Source organism: Aquarana catesbeiana, linkage group LG03 (genome assembly GCF_042186555.1).
Source record: "Aquarana catesbeiana isolate 2022-GZ linkage group LG03, ASM4218655v1, whole genome shotgun sequence".
NCBI classification, from domain to species: domain Eukaryota; kingdom Metazoa; phylum Chordata; class Amphibia; order Anura; family Ranidae; genus Aquarana; species Aquarana catesbeiana.
The window spans coordinates 658,649,846-658,659,422 of record NC_133326.1 but is presented as its reverse complement, the minus strand read 5'-3'; the positions used below and the strand labels follow the sequence as shown (position 1 = coordinate 658,659,422).

At 46.6% G+C, this 9,577-nt stretch overlaps 1 pseudogene; it reads right to left on the bottom strand.

Annotated features, from left to right (window-relative positions):
- Positions 1-587: 587 nt before the first annotated feature.
- LOC141134067 (uncharacterized) lies at positions 588-8,521 on the bottom strand (annotated as a pseudogene).
- Positions 8,522-9,577: the final 1,056 nt, after the last annotated feature.

Sequence of the window (9,577 nt, the reverse complement as noted above, 5' to 3'; positions counted from 1 at the left end):
TTAGAGCACAAAAGCTAATACATATTTTGAAAAGAGTCATAAAATGTACATTCTGCAAAGCAGTTCTCTCTTTTGTGGTCATTGTAGTATTTAAAGCTGATCTCCTGCTTTTAGTGATGTTTAAATAGTTTGTTTGGACCAACATGGGTGTAGCAAACTATTTACATCACTAAGACATGCAGCTGCTCTTAGCGCTGTATAAGCTGTATGTAGGCTTAGCTACAAGTGCTGTGTTCTGGCAAAGAGGTGGGATCTTCCTGTCCCACACCCTGAACAAAAGCTGCACAGCCATTCACAGGAAGCTTTGCATTTTCTGAAAGAATACAAAGCTTCCTCTGATTGACTGAGGTGCAGAGGTGGGCGGATGATATTAAATCCTCTGCCTCAGCCAGTCAGAGGAAGCTTTGCATTCATTCAGAAAATACAAAGCTGTCTGAAAGTGGTAAAGCAGTGCCAATGCATATCTTAGTGAAATGAATAGTTGTTTGGACCAGCTTGCTCCAAATTAAATATTGTAATTCAATAAAAGCTGGAGATCAGCTTTAAGCAGATATGTACAACATATGAATTATTTATAACATTCATATTTAACTAATTGAATTAACTTCTTTTCCTTTGTGAATCCTCTGGTGTTGAGTAAGAGCTGACTTTTTAATAAAACACTTGTCACACTCCAAACATTTAAATGGTTTTTCTCCTGTGTGAACTTTTTGGTGTTCATTAAGAGTAGATTTTTGCCCAAAGCACTTGTCACATTCTGGACATCTAAATGACTTCTCTCCTGTGTGAACTTTTTGGTGTTGAGTTAAACACCATTTTGTCACAAAGCATTTGTCACATTCCGAACATCTATACGGTTTCTCTCCTGTGTGAACTCTTTGGTGTAGAGTAGGGATGAGCCGAACACCCCCCGGTTCGGTTCGCACCAGAACCCGCGAACGGACCGAAAGTTCGCACGAACGTTAGAACCCCATTGACGTCTATGGGACTCGAACGTTCTAAATCAAAAGTGCTCATTTTAAAGGCTAATTTGCATGGTATTGTCCTAAAAAGGGTTTGGGGACCCGGGTCCTACCCCAGGGGACATGTATCAATGCAAAAAAAACTTTTAAAAACGGCCGTTTTTTCGGGAGCAGTGATTTTAATGATGCTTAAAGTAAAAAAAAAAAAGTGAAATATTCCTTTAAATATCGTACCTGGGGGGTGTCTATAGTATGCCTGTAAAGTGACGCGTGTTTCCCATGTTTAGAACAGTCCCTGCACCAAATGTCATTTTTAAAGGAAAAAATCTCATTTAAAACTGCTTGCGGGTTTAATGTCATGTCGGGTCATGGCAATATGGATGAAAATCAGTGAGACAAATGGCATGGGTACCCCCCAGTCCATTACCAGGCCCTTTGGGTCTTGTATGGATATTAAGGGGAACCCCGCACCCAAATTAAAATAAGGAAAGGTGTGGGGCCACCAGGCCCTATATACTCTGAACAGCAGTATACAGGCGGTGCAAACAAGACAGGGACTGTAGGTTTGTTGTTAAGTAGAATCTGTTTGTAATTTTGAACATTTTTAACGTGTTTAGCTCCAGCCAAAAAATCTTTTCTAAGCTTTTTGGAAAACATAGGGAAGGGTTATCACCCCTGTGACATTTGTTTTGCTGTCTTTCCTCCTCTTCAGAAGATTTCACCTCACTTTTTTGTCCCAATGAAAAATGTTTTTTGAAAATTTGGGTTTTTTTGTGGAACAAGGATTGGAAAGCATCAGTGGAAAGGAGAAATTGTTTTCCCATATTAACTCTTACAGGAGAGAATTTCCCTTCCTAGGGGTAGATTTCATCTCACTTCCTGTTGTCTCCTTCCGTTTGCAAGTAGGAGTCGTTTGTAAGTTAGATGTTTGAAAGTAGGGTCCTGCCCTATATACTCAGCAGAAATTTGGGCCTTAGGTGTTGCTGTGGCCACAACACTGTAAGCCCTCACAGGGCCCTGCTGTGAAATATTAGATCAAGAATTGTAATTACATGCCCCTGTTGAACAGGAGCTGAAAAATTAGGCCTTAGGCACTGGTGCTGGTGCCACAACACTGCAACCCCTCACAGACACTCTAGTTGGAACGCAGGAACGAGCCCTGCTGCAAATTATTGCTTCAAAAATTGTAATTACACGCCCCTGTTAGACAGGGGCAGAAAAATTGGGCCTTAGGCACTGGTGCTGGTGCCACAACACTGCAACCCCTCACAGACACTCTAGTTGGAACGCAGGAACGAGCCCTGCTGCAAAGTATTGCATCAAAAATTGTAATTACACGCCCCTGTTAGACAGGGGCAGAAAAATTGGGCCCTAGGCACTGGTGCTGGTGCCACAACACTGCAACCCCTCACAGACACTCTAGTTGGAATGCAGGAACGAGCCCTGCTGCAAAGTATTACATCAAAAATTGTAATTACACGCCCCTGTTAAACAGGGGCTGAAAAATTGTGCCTTAGGCACTGGTGGTGGCGCCCAGAACCAAAAATGTTCTTACAAGCTATCAGCGTGATGATTGAGGAGGAAGAGGATAATTACTCAGGGATAGTCACTCAGCATCAGCATAGGCAGTCTTTGAAGGGATCTGAGATTTCAAAAAAAAATATTCGGTTACATCAGCATCAGGTGCTTGGTAGCTGGTGGTGATCCAAGACTCATTCATTTTTATGAAGGTCAGCCGATCGACCGAGTCGGTGGACAGACGCACCCTGTGATCGGTTACCACGCCTCCAGCAGCACTGAATGTGCGTTCCGAAAGAACGCTGGATGCAGGACAGGCCAGTAGCTCAATTGCATACTGTGCAAGCTCTGGCCAGTGATCCATCCTCAAGACCCAGTAACCCAGAGGATTTTCGGTGGGAAAGGTGTCCAAGTCTGATCTTGCCCCTAGGTATTCCTGCACCATGTAAAACAGACGCTGGCGATGGTTGCTGGAACCGATCATACCTTGGGGCTGCGGACCAAAAAATTGTCTGAACGCATCGGTCAGACGGCCACCTTCTCCACCGCTCCTTCTTTGACTGACCGAAGCCTCAGCAACACGTTGTCCAGAAACAGGAGTTTGTAACCTCCCAGTCTCTGGGAACGCGTTGCACAGACCTTTCTGCAAGGCCTCCCGAAGATGTTTCATCCTCTGCTCCCTCTGCGATGGCAAGATAAGGTCCGCAACCTTACCCTTGTAACGTGGATCAAGGAGGGTTGCCAGCCAGTATTGGTCCTTCTCCTTGATACCACGAATACGAGGATCCTTACGCAGGCTTTGCAGGATCAGGGAGGCCATGCAGCGTAGGTTTGCTGAGGCATTCGGTCCGGAGTCCTCTGGGTCACTAAGAACGACATGGTCCGCAGCCACCTCCTCCCAGCCACGTACAAGTCCATGTGTTTCTTGGGACTGATCCCTTAAAGACTGCTGCTGATGCTGAGTGCCAGGCTCCACCTCCATACTGACACAATCTTCCTCCTCCTCCTCTTCCTCCTCGTCCTCTTCCTGTGTGATCGGCGGGCACGCAGGAACACTGTCTGGATAAAGGGGGCCTTGAGAGCTAAGGAAGTCCTCCTCTTCCTGCCTCTGTTCTGCCTCAAGTGCCCTGTCCATTATTCCACGCAGCGTGTGCTCCAACAGGTGGACAAGGGGGACAGTGTCACTGATGCATGCACTGTCACTGCTCACCATCCTCGTGGCCTCCTCGAATGGTGACAGGACAGTGCATGCATCCCTGATCATGGCCCACTGGCGTGGGGAAAAAAAACCAAGCTCCCCTGACCCTGTCCTGGTGCCATAGTCGCACAGGTACTCATTGATGGCCCTCTGCTGCGTGTGCAGCCGCTGCAGCATGGCCAACGTTGAGTTCCACCTGGTGGGCATGTCACAGATTAGGCGGTTCTTGGGCAGGTTAAACTCCTTTTGGAGGTCCGTCAGCCGAGCACTGGCATTATATGACCGGCGGAAATGCACACAGACTTTCCTGGCCTGCCTCAGGACATCCTGTAAGCCCGGGTACCTGCCCAAGAACCGCTGCACCACCAAGTTAAGGACGTGAGCCAAACAGGGCACATGGGTCATTTGTCCCTGTCGGAGGGCAGAGAGGAGGTTGGTGCCATTGTCGCAAACCACCATTCCTGCCTTAAGTTGGCGTGGCGTCAACCACCTCTGAACCTGCCCCTGCAGAGCTGACAGAACCTCTGCCCCAGTGTGGCTCCTGTCCCCCAAGCACACCAGCTCAAGCACCGCATGGCATCTTTTGGCCTGCGTACTTGCGTAGCCCCTTGAACGCCTACGGAGCACCGCTGGTTCCGAGGAAGAGGCCATGGAGGAAGAAGAAGAGGAGGGGGTGGAGGAGAGAGGTGTGTCACAATCAGCATTTTGGAGGCGTGGTGGCGGAACAACCTCCAACACTACTGCACCTTGTCCTGCATCCTTCCCAGCTGCCAGCAGAGTCACCCAATGCGCCGTGAAACTTAGGTAACGTCCCTGTCCATGCCTGCTGGACCATGAGTCAGCGGTAATATGCACCTTACCGCTGACCGCCCTGTCCAGCGAGGCATGGACATTGCCTTCCACATGCCGGTAGAGAGCCGGAATCGCCTTCCGTGAGAAAAAGTGGCGTTTGGGTACCTGCCACTGAGGAACCGCACATTCCACAAACTCACGGAAGGGGGCAGAGTCTACCAACTGAAAAGGCAGCAGTTGAAGTGCTAGCAATTTTGCCAAGCTAGCATTCAACCGCTGGGCATGTGGATGGCTGGGAGCAAACTTCTTTCGGCGGTGCAGCAGCTGGGGCAGGGAAATTTGCCTGGTACAATCTGACGTCGGTGTACCAAAAGCAGATTGCCCACAAGTACTTGGCTGTGACACACCTAATTCTACACCTTCATTCCTCTCACTGCAGGTCTCAGAGAGGACTGAAGGTCTAGTGGGGTTGGAAATCTCAGCTGATGAGGAGCAAGGAGAGATCCTCTTTGTTCTTTGGTGTGGGTCTTTTAGATACGCTTGCCAACGAACTGCATGGCAGGTCAACATATGTCTGGTCAAGCATGTGGTACCCAAGCGGGAGATATTTTGGCCACGCGAGATACGCTTGAGACATATGTTGCAAATAGCAGCGGTGCGATCTGATGCACTCGTCTCAAAAAAGGCCCACACCAAAGAACTTTTTGAATAACGCGCAGAGACTGCAGCGCCCTGCACATGTGGAGCTTTGGGGTGTGATGCAGTCAATGTGCTGCCCTTAGGCTGGCCCCTGGAGGGCATCCTGCCTCGTTGGTGATGTGCTGCCGCCTCCTCCTCCTCCTCCTCCTCCTCCTCCTCCTCCTCCTCTCTCCTATCAGGCACCCACGTTGAGTCAGTGACCTCATCATCCCCTCCCTCCTCATCACTGGAGCAAACCTGGCAGTATGCTGCAGCAGGGGGAGCATGACTGCCAGATTGCTGTCCTTCTTGGGCACCCCCTCTGTCCGCGCTCATGTTACTGCCTTCATCGAGCTCAGTATCATCATCAGAGCCTTCCAAACGCTGGGCATCCTCCTGGAGCATGTACCCAACACTGTGGTCAAACAGTTCGAGGGAATCCTCATGAGGACATGGTGGAGCTAGGGAAGGAGTCACTGATGACATTGAGCTGAGGGAAGAGGCCGCTGCTTTGCCAGACAAAGCACCCTGGGCATGGGTGAGAGAGGATGAGGAGGATGAGGACAGCTTGGTCATCCACTCGACCAAGTCTTCCGCATGTTGCGGCTCAACATGGCCAGCTGCCGAAAAAAAGGCCAAGCGTGTCCCATGGCCACGTGCTGATGAGGATGCACCGTCTCCACGACCAGCACTAGACACAGAGCCTGCTTGCCCTCTCTTATTGGCTTGTGACTGTCTGCCTCTCCTTCTTGGCCTTCCAGACATACTAATGGCCTGTAGCTGCACTAAGCTGGGATAGAACACCTGTAATTTTCTTCAAGTAGCTTTATATACTGTAACCAGACAAGCCTGCCTGTCAGTAGGAAGATAACAGGAACGGATCTAGCTGAACACTGTGAGCAGGACGCACTGTACTAAATGTAAATAGTCTAGCTGCCTGACCGTGGTACTAATAGGATCAAATAGAACACCTGTAATTTTCTTCAGGTAGCTTTATATACTGTAACCAGACAAGCCTGCCTGTCAGTAGGAAGATAACAGGAACGGATCTAGCTGTACACTGTGAGCAGGACGCACTGTACTAAATGTAAATAGTCTAGCTGCCTGACCGTGGTACTAATAGGATCAAATAGAACACCTGTAATTTTCTTCAGGTAGCTTTATATACTGTAACCAGACAAGCCTGCCTGTCAGTAGGAAGATAACAGGAACGGATCTAGCTGAACACTGTGAGCAGGACGCACTGTACTAAATGTAAATAGTCTAGCTGCCTGACCGTGGTACTAATAGGATCAAATAGAACACCTGTAATTTTCTTCAGGTAGCTTTATATACTGTAACCAGACAAGCCTGCCGGTCAGTAGGAATTTAACAGGAACGGATCTAGCTGAACACTGTGAGCAGGACGCACTGCACTAAATGTAAATAGCAGGAACGGATCTAGCTGAACACTGTGAGCAGGACGCACTGCACTAAATGTAAATAGCAGGAACGGATCTAGCTGAACACTGTGAGCAGGACGCACTGCACTAAATGTAAATAGCAGGAACGGATCTAGCTGAACACTGTGAGCAGGACGCACTGCACTAAATGTAAATAGCAGGAACGGATCTAGCTGAACACTGTGAGCAGGACGCACTGCACTAAATGTAAATTGCAGGAACGGATCTAGCTGAACACTGTGAGCAGGACGCACTGCACTAAATGTAAATAGTCTAGAAGATAACAGGAACGGATCTAGCTGAACACTGTGAGCAGGACGCACTGCACTAAATGTAAATAGCAGGAACGGATCTAGCTGAACACTGTGAGCAGGACGCACTGCACTAAATGTAAATAGCAGGAACGGATCTAGCTGAACACTGTGAGCAGGACGCACTGCACTAAATGTAAATAGCAGGAACGGATCTAGCTGAACACTGTGAGCAGGACGCACTGCACTAAATGTAAATTGCAGGAACGGATCTAGCTGAACACTGTGAGCAGGACGCACTGCACTAAATGTAAATAGTCTAGAAGATAACAGGAACGGATCTAGCTGAACACTGTGAGCAGGACGCACTGCACTAAATGTAAATAGCAGGAACGGATCTAGCTGAACACTGTGAGCAGGACGCACTGCATTAAATGTAAATAGTCTAGATAGAAGATAACAGGAACGGATCTAGCTAAACTGAATACAGTGTATATATATATATGCAACACCTGGGATGCATATATATACACAATACACTGTAAGTGCAGCTAACTGACTGACTGTTCTGCCTAATCTATCTAACTCAAATCAAATGACACTGTCTCTCTCTCTCTCTATCTCTCAGCACACCGGAACACACACTACACAGGGCCGCCGTGCAGGCGGCCTTATATAGTGTGGGGTGTGTACTAAATCCCCTGAGCCATAATTGGCCAAAGCCACCCTGGCTTTGGCCAATTACAGCTCTCTCTACTGACGGCGCTGTGATTGGCCAAGCATGCGGGTCATAGTGCATGCTTGGCCAATCATCAGCCAGCAATGCACTGCGATGCCGCAGTGAATTATGGGCCGTGACGCGCCACACGAATTTAGCGCGAACGGCCCATAACGTTCGCAATTCGGCGAACGATCGAACAGCCGATGTTCGAGTCGAACATGGGTTCGACTCGAACACGAAGCTCATCCCTAGTGTAGAGTAAGAGAATTTTTTTGCACAAAGCATTTGTCACATTCTGAACATCTAAATGGCTTCTCTCCTGTGTGAATCTTCTTGTGTTGCATAAGATGAGTAATTTGTCTAAAGCATTGGTCACATTCTGAGCACATAAATGGCTTTTCTCCAGTGTGAATCCTTTGGTGTTGCTTAAGTTTAGATTTTTCAGAGAAACATTTGTCACATTCTGAACATCTGAAAGGCTTCTCTCCTGTGTTACTCCTTTGATGAGAAATAAGTTGTGACTTCTTATAGCAACACATGTCACATTCTGGGCACTTAAATGTATTTTCTCCTTGGTGAATCTTCTTTCGGTGGTAAGAAAGAGACGTCGATTGTGAGAAGCTCTCAGTACATTCTGAACATCTATATGGTTTCTCTCCTGTGTGAATTCTCTGGTGTATAGTAAGAACTCCCTTTGATGAGAAACACTTATCACATTCTGAGCACCCAAATGGCTTCTCTCCTGTATGACTCCTCATGTGTATAATAAAATTTGTCTTTCTTGAGAAATTCTTATCACATTCCAAACATTTAAACATGTTTTCCTTTTCTGGATCTTCTTCTGGTGGTATAGAAATGTCTTTTCTGAAAAGCACTTGTTCAATTCTGAGTATTGAAAAAGTCTTCTCGCCTGTGTTAATTCTCTGATGATTACTGAGCTTTGCTGACGGATTTCTCATGGATCATATTGTGCTGATTAGGATCTATAGGAATATGAAAATACATTGTTATGGAACAAATATTGAATACAGATGAATATCAATTTGGGAATAACATTATGGAACTCTAAACCAGAATTTATTGTTTTCCAATCACAGTACAAATGTATATATATATTGTCAAAAGTATTGGTACACCCGCCTTTACAAGCACATGAACTTTAATGTCATCCCAGTCTTAGTCCATAGGGTTCAATACTGAGTTGGGCCTCCCTTTGCAGTTATAACAGCTTCAAATTTTCTGGGAAGGCTGTCCACAAGGTTTAGGAGTGTGTCTATGGGAATGTTTGACCATTCTTCCAGAAGCGCATTTGTGAGGTCAGGGACTGATGTTGGATGAGAAGGCCTGGCTCACAGTCTCTGTTCTAATTCACCCCAAAGGTATTCTATTGGGTTGAGGTCAGGACTCTGTGCAAGCCAGTCAAGTTCCTTTACCCCAAACTTACTCATCTATGTCTCTATGGACCTTGCTTTGTGCACTGGTACAAATTATTTCGTGGAGGGGGATTATGGTTTGGTGTTGTTTTACAGGGGTTGGGTTTGGCCTCTTCATCCCAGTGAAGGGAATTCTTAAGGTGTCAGAAAACCAAAACATTTTGGACAATTTCATGCTCCTAATTTTGTGGGAACAGTTTGGGGATGGCCCCTTCCTGTTCCAAAATGACTGCGCACCAGTGCACAAATGTGCTTCTGGAAGAATGGTCAAACATTTCTATAGACACACTCCTAGCCCTTGTGGACAACCTTCCCACATGAGTTGAAGCTGTTATAGCTGCAAAGGGTGGGACAACTCAATATTGAACCCTACGGACTAAGATTGGGATGCCATTAAAGTTCATGTGCATGTAAAAGCAGGCGCCCCAATGCTTTTGACAATATAGTATATATATATATATATATATATATATATATATATATATATATATATATATATATATATTATTTTTTTTTATGGACAGGATGACTGGAAGATTGAAAGAGCAATGTTTACATGACACAGGTACGCAACATCATTAA